Genomic DNA, 14,317 nt, shown 5'->3' with positions numbered 1-14,317 from the left:
GACAGGACCTTGACAGCAATCAATAACTAGAAAAATGAAGCCAACTGTTGGCAGCAGGATTTAATATCTCTTTGATATGGTACTTGATTTTATTTCTGTGCCTGGCTGTCATCTTCTGGGACAAGATCTGGGAGGAGTGAAGCAAAATCCGACTTTTGTTGTGCTTCCACAGTAAGAGCAAGTTTGTTTTGCAACTTGAGGTGAGACTGTGCGCTCCACAGCATAACTGCTCAGTCCTCAGTTTGTCCCCCATCCCCAAATTCTTGAATTCCTCTCAGAGGTTAAACATAGCTCTGCTTTGACCTGGAAAACAAGATATGTCCAACGGATTTTTAAGGATTAACTTTTCCAAGGTGCATTATTTAACTCATTACTCCAGTGCTCAGCTGAACTGTCAGATTTGGTCTTTGTTGTGACACTTGGAATAATCTCCAATTAGACACAACATATTCTGCTGGGAAACCAGACAGAAATCAGGTAGCACCCAGTGCTGAAGCTAAATGGGCAGACTGAGCAAAACACATTCTCAGGGGTTCCCTACCACTGTGCATGACCAGACATGAGCAGATTTGCTGGGGGCCATGAGATGTGGGCCAGTAGTGAAGGGTGGGTGTCAAATTCTTGACCCTCTTGCACCAAAATTTGAGGAGACCCCAAGCAAATTCCTCAGCTTTGTGAAAGACTCTCTGAGGGACAAACACTGGCAGTGCCCAGAGTTCTGCCGCTCCCTGGAAAACAGCTGCCTCCTCTGGAAGAGTCACAGCAATCCCCACTGCTGGATGGCAACAAATGGCACAGAAGCGTCTGTGTGTTCAAGGCAAAACAAGATCTGAGGGGCAGCAGCTCCTCTGCACAGAAATGATACCAGGAGTTGTTCTGGCTGCCAAGGGGCTCCAAAGGGTGCTCGTGTGTGCAGGGAGGGATGCTGCATTCCCGACTGGAGTTGTGCAGGACCTTTAATGGGACAATCCCCATTTAATCCCAGACTCCGCTGTCATTCTCAGGTGACCAGTTCAGACTGCTTATTCTGAGACTTTCAGAACTTCATACTACAGGTTTCTTTTTTGCTGTAATTTTGTATTCAGCCCTCACATGAAATGTCACTGCAGGAATAAGTAGCAGATCGCTTCCCCTGGAGCACTGGGCAATCCCAGCTCTCCTCCCACACAGCCCTGCAGCATGCTGAGGGCTCTTCCCATGGCACAAGTGAGCAACAGAGCAAGTAAGCAAACACTTGTACAACATCTGCTACTGGAATTACAAGACCTTTTCCTCTGACTAGCTTTAAACATGAGCCATCACCTTAAAACTAGTGTTATTTCCTAATCTCAAAGAAGTGCTGCTACTGCAGGCACTAATATTAATCAATGCCACTAGTCCTAATCAGTGTTGGCAACAGCTTTATCTGGAATTCAGAAAGGTGATAAACAGATATTTTCATGTTTTGTTTACAAACTCTCCTCTCTTCCCCTCAGGAAAATGTATGTTTAGTAAATACCTCTGATGACATGAGCAGGTTTTATTGTTTCAGTTAAATGAATGTCATAGACTTAATTAGTTACACATTTCCCGAACAGGAAATGAGAAGCCATTAGAACTACTGCATTAAAATACCCCTCAGCTACTGCTTCTTTGCAGATGATTTCAATTTTGTCTGCCTTCCCCTGTGAGTGGTTTCACCAGAGATGCTCAGGGAGCAGCACAGGATGAACTTTGCAAGAGGGAAGTGCTGTCCTGACATGTGTGCCCACAACTGGAGCAGGAGTCCTGCACCTTTCCCATCCTCACCCCTTCCCTTATACCTAGGGAATAGTCCTTTGGCCTGTTGGGATCAGCTGTTCTGGCTGTGTCCCTTCCCAGCTCGATGTGCCCCCACCAGTCTCCGCATTGCTGGGGTGGGGTGAGGAGCAGAAGAGGCCTTGGCTCTGTGTGAGCCCTGCTCAGCAGCAACTAAAACATCCCAGAATTATCAACTGTCTGCAGCACGAATCCAGAACACAGCCCTAAACTAGAAGCTATGAGGAAAATTAATGCTATCCCAGTTCAAACCAGCACACTTAAACTCCCTGACTCACTCTGATCTTCTGTCTCCAGAAGGAAACCCACACCTATTTCCATACCATCCATCCTCTGGACATACCTGTGTAAGTTCAGCCCTTTGGTGTTACCTGTCACCTACAGCTCAACAGGTAACATTGAACCTTTCCCTTTACAGAATTGTCTCCATAACAGGAACAAGCAAAGAACTAGAGAAAGTTCAAAGAGGATGAGCAGACAGACAGGGGTTTAGTTTGCTCGAGTTCCCAGCAATATGCTCAGAGGATAATGAGTATGATGTACTGCTCATTTCAGTTCAGGGCCGTGTTCAAATAAGCTGAGCCATTTAATTAATGAATATACTTAAAACAAGGAATAGAGGGATAAAAATCACTGAGAGGTGCAATTATTTTGACAGATGCTGCAAGTAAGGTCCTGTAATTCCTCATGGAAGGATTGTGCTGAGCTAATTGCAATGCAGTAATTCTGCAAACAGGCCCTTTTGGGGGGCTCTTTTGCCTTGGGTGGAACTGGTCCTTCACTGGGACTTTATTTAGAGACTTCTGAGGCCTCATCAAAAGCTGAGAAGTACTGTTTTTATAATATAATATATGAAATGAGGCAAGAATAGTCATTGCAGTTTGGATTAGTGAGCTGAGACAGGATTTTAGCACCTATCCTTGAGCTCCTGCTTGTATTGCTGTTGAACACATGAATGGCACATCCAGACAGGCACAAGCATGGTCTGCACCATCCCAGGGTGGAGGGTGCTGGAGCACCTTCATGGTGTCAAAATCTGAAAAACGACCAAGGGCAAGGGCTTGTGAACCTTTTAGTCAAAGGTGATCCCTGAAATTCTTTAACTCTGCCCCTGCGGACCAAGAGCAGCACATCTGGAGAATCAAACTCCTCCTCAAAACAATTATCTGTGATTTATGTCATCTCTAGCTTTTAATCCTCTCCATAAATCAAAACACATAGCTTTCTCTTTTTTTTCAGAGTACCCTAAGCAGTCACACAATATTCACTCCCTGAGACCTACCTGCTCTGAGATTCTCACTTTAAACTTAGAGCCAGGCTTGCTTTGTGCAAGCTTAAACCACAAACTTCTGCAGTGGGGGCCTAGAAGTCAGGGCTCAGACTTTCTTGAGAAATTTGCCATTTGAGGATGGATCTAGACAGAAGTGCTCGTTTTGACTGAGGTCTGATTTTGTTTGGAAATTAAATCTATTTACAAAAGCTCTTTGCAGCTTAACAGCTCTGGGTAAATCTCCTGTAACCCAACAAGGCATTATCACTTCTGTTTGAGAAAGCACTGAAAGCTGAAAACTCACATTTTCTAATTTCAGGATTTTGTTTGCTTTCTGATTTGATAGCATCCTATCTTTTCTGATGCTTCATTTCTTCCATTTCCAGTTACGACTGACTCTTCCATTACTTCAGGACTATCAAATATTGCAAAAGATGAATTACAAGGAAATAGATGTTTGGTACTTTTTTAATGCTACTCAGCAGTAACAATCTGAAAAGCATTCTAAAGACTCTAAAACCTACTCAGAAAAAGAAATAACATTCATTTAATTTATTTTAGTGATGCTGTTAGTGTCATCCTCAAATGTCACACAGCATTTTCTCTTCTTTTAAAGGCAATTGAGGATCTGACTGCAATACTGTTTGCCATTTTGCCACAACTGTTGATTTAACTTGAGACGATGAGTGTTTTTATTGTGTAGAAAATGTCACAACAGAAACAGCCTGGCTACAGAGTAACAAGGATCCTCCACCTTCTGAAAGCATGGCAGGGCTCTGCAAACTGGAACTGGCCTGGGGGCTCAGACCCGCTCTGGAGTTAGACTGGGAGACGCCTTTGCTGAGACATTTAAGAGTGTCCTTTGTCACTTTTTAAGAATGCAACTGCCCCAATCAGATGACATAGTTTTTTAAACAAAGATACTGCAATGCCCAAAGTACTGCAATGCTCATGCATAAGATGCTCTCTTGACAGGAGGAGGAAGATGTGGAGTCTTTGCTGATTGAATACACTTGTCCATGCAGTGATTTGTCAAATATCTGAATGTGCAAGCTGTGATCAGGGAGCTGAGAACCCCTGCTTTGACAGGGTAATTGATAATAAAGTGTCATGATGTGGAAACTGGGTCTGTAACCACGACTCAGCTCTCCAGGCTGGTCCCTGTTTTCCTGCAATACTTGTTGGTGTAGCCACTGTGAGTTACCTGTGACAGCACTCATTAATGCCAGCTAAGAGCTTTACACTGCCTTTCCCATCCCACTGACAGCTCCTGACTCAGATTTGTCTCCATGGGCATAAACTGCACCTTCCACAGCAGAAAATGGGACAGGCGGAAGGCAAAGGTCTGTTTTATTACTTTTCATCACATACTGGTTCTTCTAAATGTATAACCTCATATTGATGTACACTGAATATCCATCGGAGAACAGAAGACACTACAAGGACTTTAGGAGACCTGTTAACATCAGCTGGATACATGAATTTCTCCCAGAAACCCGGATGGCCTCCCTATGCTAAAAGAAACACCTCTCCATATTTCAAAGGTAACCTGAAGCAGTGCAGCTACTGCATTAACACAATATCATTAAAAACTACTTAGGAGAAATTTCCACAACAGTCATTACCCTTCCCCAGGAACAGTCACACCACAGGAGAAATAAAAGGACTGTTCTTCCGATGACTGTTCAGTGATGGTCCACAATTGAGTGTTTCAAATTTCGTCACGCTAAGCAATCTTTCTTCAGGGATATAGAGTCAGTGCAAATGAAAAGGAATTATTGAACAGGCTTGTAATTAGCCAAACTAAGCACTACAGGTTAAGGGCACATATATTCCCTCAAATGACGACGTTAGGACTCAATTAGATTTAAAGCATACTCAGAAAAAAATCATGATGTACATTAAACACAGGAAAAGCACTCCAGAAAGAGGTTGTATGAAACAAAATATTTACTTAGTCTTAGGGGAACCTGCTGGTGGGAGATGTCTGACTTGCAGCATTACCAAGGAAATAACCTCTTACAGTCTCCTTGGAGCTCATGGGGACTTTCAAAGAATATTTTGCAAGTTAGTCCTAGCCCAGCACATCTGCTCTTCAGACTAATTCTCCTCTGTTTCTCCCAGGTTCCTTCATTTTCTTGCACAGCCAGCAAGGAGACTCTGCCTGAGACCTTCATCCCAGAGTACAACATGGGAGCAGCTCGTAGGGACACATTGAAACCAGCACACCAAACCCCAAAGGCAGCAGACATGCTGTGGTGCCATGACAGAGATCTAATCACATCCTTTTCCATCCACAATTAACCTTACAGGTGAAACAAGAAGGTATCAAGTACAAAAGTGCTGCTGAAAGACAAAGCTAGAAAAGTCTCCTTCATTGCAGAGCTACTGTGAGCAAAGAGGAAAAGCAAGAAACCAAATTTGAGACCCTTTCTATGTGCCCTGTTAGCCTGACACATCTCTGAGCTGTTACAAACACAAAATCCAGTTTACACCAACAGACAGGCACCTGGGCACACACTTTTTAACCCACACTGCAGATTCAAAGCAAAGTTTTAGCAGATTAGGGGAGAGAGAAATAAAAAGAAGTGAAAAATTTGTTGCTGTAGAAGCTGAGCATTTAAAGCACTTCTGTTCGAGACAGTGTGGAAATAAACAACTTCTTGTAGACACTGCCCTCATGCTGCCTTTTAATTGAACTACATAGATCAAGGAGTGCCACAGGGAAGAGAAAAACAAAGCAGCGAGGAATTTAAATGAGTTTTAGGGAGGAATTAGGAAAGTCACAATCAAGCCAGGACACAGCTGTAAATATCACTGATCTGAGTACAATGACAGGGTGGATTTTCACTGCTGGCAGCAGCTCTTACAGATGCTTGTGCAGATCATCCCCCTCAAGCCAGACCCCACATGCTTTACTCCTTTCTCCTGTGTGTTATGGATGTTATTATGGATCCCTCCTGCATGAACCCCCACATCTGTATGTGTGGATAACACCTACACGTGGAACAGACAGGATTGCCCTGGGTGTCTGGCTGTCACATGAACACCTGAGTCCTTCTGATTTGGGACTGGTAATTCTTCTAGACCCAAATACACATTCTTAAAAGACTCTGTCTGTGGGGTCCCAGGAAAAAAATCATTTGGTTATACACAGGCACCTCTCAGCATTTTACCCACGATGAATGACCTAAAACCCAAATAACCTCTTTACTTGCCCAGTGCCACAAAGCCTGAGCTCTAACTGAAGACCCCAGGTGATTCCAGATAATAAATAATTACTATCATCATCTTCTGCATAAGACCAAAACCCAAAAAGCAACACTTGAGTGCCACTGAAGTCAATGGGAGTTTTGCCAGAAACTTCAAGCTGGCAGGATTTCACCCAACCTTTCTTTCACATTAGATTTAATTAGTGGTCAGTAATGAGGCACTCTTAAAATTCTCCACATCTGGGGAAAGAGAAACATGATTAGATTAGAGTGTACAGTTATAATTCACAAATAGGATTGTTAGAACTAGTTTTCCTCTGCTTTTTTTCTCCTTCTTTGCCAGGAATAACACAATTAAACTCAGCGTCTCCACACATAATTGACTCAGGAATGACTGAAGTAAGGAGGTGGTGAAGAAACCTGCTGCAGACTCCTGACATGGAGGCCTGATTTAGGGGTCTCATTTCAGATTGGAGGGAAGTCTGATTAATTCACATGTGGTCCTGCATAGAAGAGTACAAATTAACCACAAGTCACCCAAGAACATGGCTTCAGATGGAAAATAAATCAAGAGGAAATTAGTCAAAAAGTAAACTACCTCTTCCATCAGGTTAATGAACACAGACCATTTTTCTTGCCAAGAGTTTCCTCAGCTGAATCAAATGAGGCTGTGTTCAGAAAAGCTCAGCTGTGAGTGCACCAGAAAAGCATCTCTGGTCTGGAGGCAGGACCCATGAAAAGCACCACGGTGGTGACACACACTGTGCAGTGCCCTGTCACACCACTGCCTACTCAGGCCAAGTCATGGCCTGGCTGAGCCCTGGTAGAAAGTTGAGATTTCTATTCATTTATCAGACCACTGAGTTCCCGTTTGGTTTGCTGGGTCTGCCAGACCTCTCCTCTGAGGACCTCCAGGGATTACAAACCAAAGAGAGGACAGCACCCAATTTACCTTCTGACACCCAACTGTGATGAAAATGTACAAATACACACCCAGAAGGAGCTGTTATATTGGAGCTACAGCAGGGGCTGTTCCACAAAAGGGATTCTGGTGAGAATCCACTCAGTGGTCCAAGGATTGGGGAGGAATAAATAACAGCAGAGTGGAGTGGCACAGCTGGTACAAAAGATGGCCATGGGTAAGCTCGACAAGAAGGTTGCACACATTCAAAGCAGACAGAAAATGGGGTGATGAGCAGAGCAAATTCAGAGATCCAGCATGGAAGTTTGATGGTTCTTGGGAAAAGAAACCTAAACAAAACAAGTTTGTTTGTATTTGAGAATTCCATAGGAAGCTGTTCCTTTGATTTCCTAAGCAAACATTTTCTTGGTCATATCAAACTTTTCTAATATTCCACAGGGTCAACAGAAAACAAAGACTGGAAGCTGAGCTCAACATAATGCTGTGGCATAAACCCAAAGTCAGGCACGAGCTGTAATAATGGCTGGAAATATGGATTTTATTTCCATTTGCTTTCCTAAGTGCTCCCTGGTTTTCATTAACATTTGGAAGAAATCATGCCAACTCCAAACCGATTAGGAGGGGAAGGCAGTAAATGTAGCATGGATTATGGGATCACTGTCTGGATTAAGCTGGCCAGAGAATAGCCACAACCTTCACTTTCACAAAGCACAATAGTTTCCACTCATGAATGCAAATGACTGGACACCATAGTTACAGCTACATTATTATATCCAGCTCTTTATTTTCTCTTTCACTTCCCAGAGGATTACTCCATTTGCTTGGAATAATAAGCAATAAAAATGAGCGGGCTGTAAAACCCAGTGATCTGGATGGATTTACCCCAACCTGCTTCAAACATGATTCATGGTCACAGTGATGACAGACCATGGCCAGAAGTCTGCTGCAGTCCCAGGAAGGGCAGACATAGAATTCCACACTCACAGGATGAAGAAGGATGATTGTATGGTTGGTACTCCTCAGTTAAAATTCACATTTTAGATTTTTCCTGCCCTTCAAACATCCTTTGCTATACTTGGGGGGTGTGGAAACATGGTATTTGTTTCACTACGCAGCCCAGAAGTGTTGAGTTTCTAACCTGCCTTTGCTCAGTTAACACCAAAATGAGCAATTACATTCAGCATAACTCTCAGCTCAAATGTCATAAATAGCCTGCCCTGGAGGGATCACATTTTCATCCTCATCAATGTATAATTGTGCATATCCACCAATGTCACATCCACAGGAAAAAAAGTCAACCTTGCATTTTACACACAATCCCAGATGCTAAAGAGAACTTCTGGCACTGTTGGCCACTTAACACAACTGAGCTCCCACACAATTTACATAAGTCTGTTACTGGCATCAGCTGGAATCTCATAAAACCACAGAAAAGTGGTTGACCTTGCATAAGCCTTTCTGTGCCTTGGAAGTGCTTATCAGGAGCCAGTTTGCAACGAAAAAACTCACTTCTCCAAAATGCTTCTGGAAATATGTGACCTTCAGAAAACAAGGTGATACTTCAGGCTATAAGACTCATGAGCAACAGTTATTCCAATATTTCCTGTTGTTTCTAGAAAGAGGAACTCTGGTACACAGCCTTCCTGGAATTCTCAACTGCAATGGCAAATCTGGGAACTTGATTCTTAGATACACCACAAATCACCTCAAATCCTTCAGGGCAAACAGAAACAGACTTCTGAGATAGTTCCCCATATATAAATAAAAGTTTGTTCATGTATAAACCCAATACATATTCATAAACCTCAATGCATTCATTGGGGGAATGTTGAATATATCACCTGTGTTACAATCAAGAGCCTGGTGCATCCCAAGGAGCTGCACATATAACTTTACTGGTCTGACAATATTATATTGTAGAATTGTGCTCTGTCACTCTCTGGCTGAGCTGTGTCATCCTGAGGGAGAGAATCTCTGCAGAGCCTATTTCTCTTCCAAGCAGAGGAACAGAGCAGTTAAGGATTAAGTGCTGCTGGCCTTTTCTCAGGCTCCAGGTCTGAGAACAAAGATGTTTCCCTCCAGCAGCAGGGTAGGGAGTCTAAAACTTGAACAATTGCATCTTTTTTCCTGGAGACTTTTTCACTGCAGTGTAAGAGCTTGCCTCTCTTTCCAATTATTTTAACTCCTCGGAGAGCAATCACCTCTTCTAATGGAAGTGATGCCAAAACTCCTGGGAGCACCAACATGGCCCAAAAGAATATAAATCCTTCTCCCACTTTCTCTCTTAATCTCCACTAAATCCCCTTACATTATGCTGAATTAGATAACAGGGGGGGCATTAATATTTCCTCAGATAAGAAATAAACTGCCCTCAGTTAAACATCCCCTATTATTTATATCCATGTGAGCAATGACCATGATTTAGGGGATACTGAATTCCCTGGGTTTTTTTGTTTTGGGTTGTTTTTTTTGTTTTTCTTTTGAAATATGGTTGCATGTTTTAAAAAAAACTTGTGAAGCTGGGGACGGAAGTTATTAAATGGGAAAAGCCTGATGGAACAAAGCTGATCCAGAACATGGATTGAGGAATATTATGTAACTATAAAATGTTTCCCAAAAGCAAGTGAATAGTGCCCTGAATCTGTGGACATGACATCACCATCTCCTAAGAACTTAATTCCCACAGATCCATTGTATCTTATTATTATTTACAGGGAAAGCACTGAGTGAGATTGTCTCCAAAGCACACACTGTGTGCAGCCATTAGGCTTAGGAAGTGCTGCTGCCTGTCAGGGCTTCAATAACTGGGTTTATGGGCTTCTCTTTTATTATCTGTGCTGCCAAGATGTGGATCCTCATTGAATCCACCCACTTCTGCAAAGGGGGAATTGACTGTCGGAGATGGGAAGGCTTTTCTGAGCAACACTCACCTCTCAGGAGAGAGTTTCTCATCCAAAGTGGAAAAGGATCTTTAAATATTTTGTCCAAGCAGCAGATGGAAACATCAAAAACCTAATTAGAAAAGTACATTTATTTGAGCTGACAGGTTAATCTGAACTGTAACTGTGGATGACAAAGCCCCAGGCAAAACAAAATTCATGTGGTAATTCAGCAGGAGCTGTTGATTAAAGAATTACCAAATAACCCCCCTGAATCTGCATTTCTGAAGTCCAGCACTGATTGCCCAGCAGTTAACTTAATGGCCAGCTGAAAGCTCAGTGCTCAAATGATTCAACAGAATATTCCATTTTCCATCAGCAAACACATAAACCAGGAGTTATGAGAAATCCTTTATACCTATTTGGAATTAGCAGGATCTGGGCAAGCTACCTGTAATGACTTATTTGATGAATGAACTTTCCCCCCTTGGCAGAGAGCACGTGTCGTAATTTTTCTGAATGTGCTTATTATTTTAAATTGTTTGCTCTATCATTGTCTCAGCAAATGAAGGGAAATGGATTGTCAGGAAATAAATACCTGAGGTCATTGAATCTGCATGTTTAGTCACAAAAGGGCATGATTTTCTATCATGAAATCTATTCTTCCCCTGACATATTTGTAAAGTGTTTTCTTGCAAAACAGAACACTTCTGCAAATAAGCATAAAGAAAGAACAGTGACAGGCAAAAGAAGGGGTTCCCACCCAGACCATTGCATACTTTTATTTCTGTTCAGTTACCCACAACACTGAGAGTCCTGCTGACATGTTTAATTTCAAACTCTGAATTACACCCACTACTCTCAGTCCATCCCACGTATCCAGGCCGGTTTTTCGCCCCCAGCATCCTCACTGTCAAAGAAATGAACCTTCAAACTCCCTGTTACCCTGCAAATTCAGTAAACTCAATATAAATCCAGCTGTAAAGATTTCACAGCATCGTGTTAATAATTTCTATCTCCAGCGTTTAAGCCACACAAATCTCTGATTCTGTGCCCGGCCCTGGCTCTGCACACCCCGTGCAGGGGAGCCCAGTGTCACACGGGCACAGGGAAGGTGTCTTTCCTCCTCCCAAATGTTGCCCTCTCCCCTCCCTGGCCATCAATCGATGGTTTGCCCTAGCCCTGGAGGAGGCTTTTGTGTGGGTAAGTGAAGAAATAGCCTGACAGACTGCTCCCCGTGTCTAATCCTGCAAATCAGGACCAATAATCATCTTAACTCTTCAGCAGATCTATTTTTAATGAGTGCCACCCCCTTGCTGACTTTGGGCTCCCGATTCCAGATGTGAAGCCATTGGCTGCTGGCTAATACTTGACTTTCACTGGGACTGCATAATCCCTCGGGATTATTCAGTGAGATTCCCTCTTCTTTTTACATAACCAAGGGGACCTTTCTTATTTATCATCAGAATCGAGTGGTTTTTAAATTCAGGCCAGAAAAGCTGTTCTCTAAACAGCCCTGCTGTACACTGATATTTATTTATAAATGCAATACACTGAACTCAGATAATTAGGCTCCTAATTTTCAGCTTTTCAGAAATTTTTACAATTAAATCTCAAATAATATTTTTTTTTCACTATATTCAAATTTTCCTTGGGGGGAAAAAAAGACAACCAGATTTTACTCCAAGCCCAAACCTTATATAACTCTTCAGGATATGATTCATACTATAATTGCATTTTGAAAGACACACACATAGACATTGATGTTGTCTGCCAGCATATCAATTTTCTCTGAAACACATAAACTCTCACTGCCTTCCTTTGACTGAAGGAAGAAATCTGTCAGTGTTTTTAAAGTTCAATATGAAATACCTCCGTTGTGACAAGAACTGAGTGGGAAGATTTTTTCCTGTTCCCTGAAGAACTGTAAGATTTTGGAAATGTTTCATGTTGTGCATCAGGACAATCCGTCAACACTTTCCAAATTCTCCAGGGAGAGAAATTCAGATTTCTTGTCATAAGTTCTGTGCAGCCAAAAAGTTTCTTCCCTATAATCTGGTAACATTTTGTTCCCATTTGAAGCATTACATTTTTGAGATATCTAAAATATTTAAAGGAGAGATTATTGCCTTCTAAAACCCCAACGATTTTCTTATTTTGATAATGATTTTAAAAATCATTAAAAAATAAGAAATTCCTTTAAAATTTTGTCATTTACCAAGGGCAAAATCCAATTGATTTCAGGAAAGAATTCCTCAGGGTGACTATTTCTTTAAGAATCAGCAGGTTTGTGGACCCAGTTACCTGTACTATAATGTCTTAATTAAAATGGTCCATTTGAACAGGAGCCAGGGAGAATTCCTACACCTTGGCATTGTGTTACCAGGGCAGTACCCAGGGGAGCACAGGGAGCAGTGGAGGGCAGCTGGCTCTGCTGTCTGGTTACTGAAGCACTCATATGTTTCCACCCAAGGATTCTGCAAATATTAAATATTCCTCATGGAATAATTCCTCAGGAAAATCTTTCTATATGATTTTATTTTATGCAAATTTAGAGAGACAAAAATTGTCTTCATTTTGACTGTAACGATTTTGTCTTTACCTGTTACTCTTTAAGACCTCAATGTAAAAACAATTTGGGTTTTTGCTTTGCAATTACTTTAAAAGGAAGTATTTATTTTAAACAGCCATTGAATGTAGTCAGAGGTGTAAGAACCAAGGGATCTCAAACAGGAGCACTAATGAAATATGTATGTCTGGATTTGACTTTTGTAGTTGAAAACAGAAACATTTCTGTGATTTCTTGACTGCACCTGTACTACATCTTCCCATCACCCCTTCCTTCCTGTCACATATTCCTGCCCGCTCTGTCCTGCCAAGTGTCTCTGCAGTGCCCTGCACACCAGCCACAGGGAGCCTGACAGTGTCCTGCCCAGCCAGAGTTGCTGTGAAAGATTTAGAACTCAACTGGTGGGTTCCCTCAGTAGCCAGGACACACAGACAGACAGGGGGCTGCACAAACTGGTTTCCAAGGCAACCAGAAAATCCCCAAAAAATGCAATCTCGCTGGATGAAAATATTTAATTCAGTGATTTAACGACTTCCTCTAGGTTTAACTTGGTCTTAATGACAATTTTTTAAAATTTTGACTCCTTGAGTAGAACAAGCCCCTCATTTTACTTTTATCCACATTTTTAAAACTACATCACAATTAGTTCATAGGACTTGGGCAAAAACACAGGACCGGAGATGAACTTTTGATCTCTTGGCCTTCCAGATCAAAATTGATTAATTTAAATATTTTTTTATATATACATTCTATGACTTTGTTTGAGGGTTCAGACTTTGCCATTATCATGTTTTTAAGGCTGTAAAGGGATATCAAACCTACGGCCCGGAGGCACCAGGTACCACAGAGCTAAATCCAGTGGGACTGTTCTGTGTCCTTGGCTGTGCCTCCATGACAGAGCTGGAGAGCTCTTTAACTTGTGCTTTTTGAAAAAAAAAACAACAACTGGTTAATTCTGAAAGGTCAAGCTTTGCGCTTCATGTCATTTGACCAAAGGCTGGAACAAAAAATTCAGAGATGCAGCAAGAGGGGATGGTTTGCAAGCAGTGCCTGCTTAGCCAGGCTGTCTTGGGAAGAGCTGGAAGCAAACACCACACCTTGTTATGGTGCTGTGTGAACCAGCTATCACACACAATATCCTTTGTTACTTTAGCACAAACCCTAATGGGCTGAATCACTACATTGTTGTAATCTGATTTAAAATGAGAAGTAGCCATAAACATCTGCTCCATCACCACCCAGTTTGGCTTTACTGAACTCCTGGGTGTATTGCAGTGAAGGAGCCACCATCTGCTGCTGAGGTCTTGCCCTTTCCATCTTCTGTGCCTCTACTAACAACCTCCAGAAAGCAAGAAAATCCAGAGAATGACTCAGAGGTAGATCAGGACTGAGACCAGAGCTCAGTGGAAGTTGTCACACAGTAGGTCAGAACATCCAGGAGTCACTCACAGCTACCCACAAACTCCCACACAAATAAATGAGTGTACTTGGAGAAGCTCTGGCTGTGGAGCCATCCCACAAACATCTGTGCTATTTGCCACACTCCCTCCTCCAAAGGACCATGAGGACATGGGTCATATTTGGAGGAAGGTAATTGAGTCACCTGAACAAACAGGGGGATGAGAGAACACTGACTGAGAACCTGTACTATGAAATAGGAATAAAACC

Source organism: Chiroxiphia lanceolata, chromosome 13 (assembly GCF_009829145.1).
Source record: "Chiroxiphia lanceolata isolate bChiLan1 chromosome 13, bChiLan1.pri, whole genome shotgun sequence".
NCBI classification, from domain to species: Eukaryota; Metazoa; Chordata; class Aves; order Passeriformes; family Pipridae; genus Chiroxiphia; species Chiroxiphia lanceolata.
Note: the sequence above shows the minus strand (reverse complement) of the source record.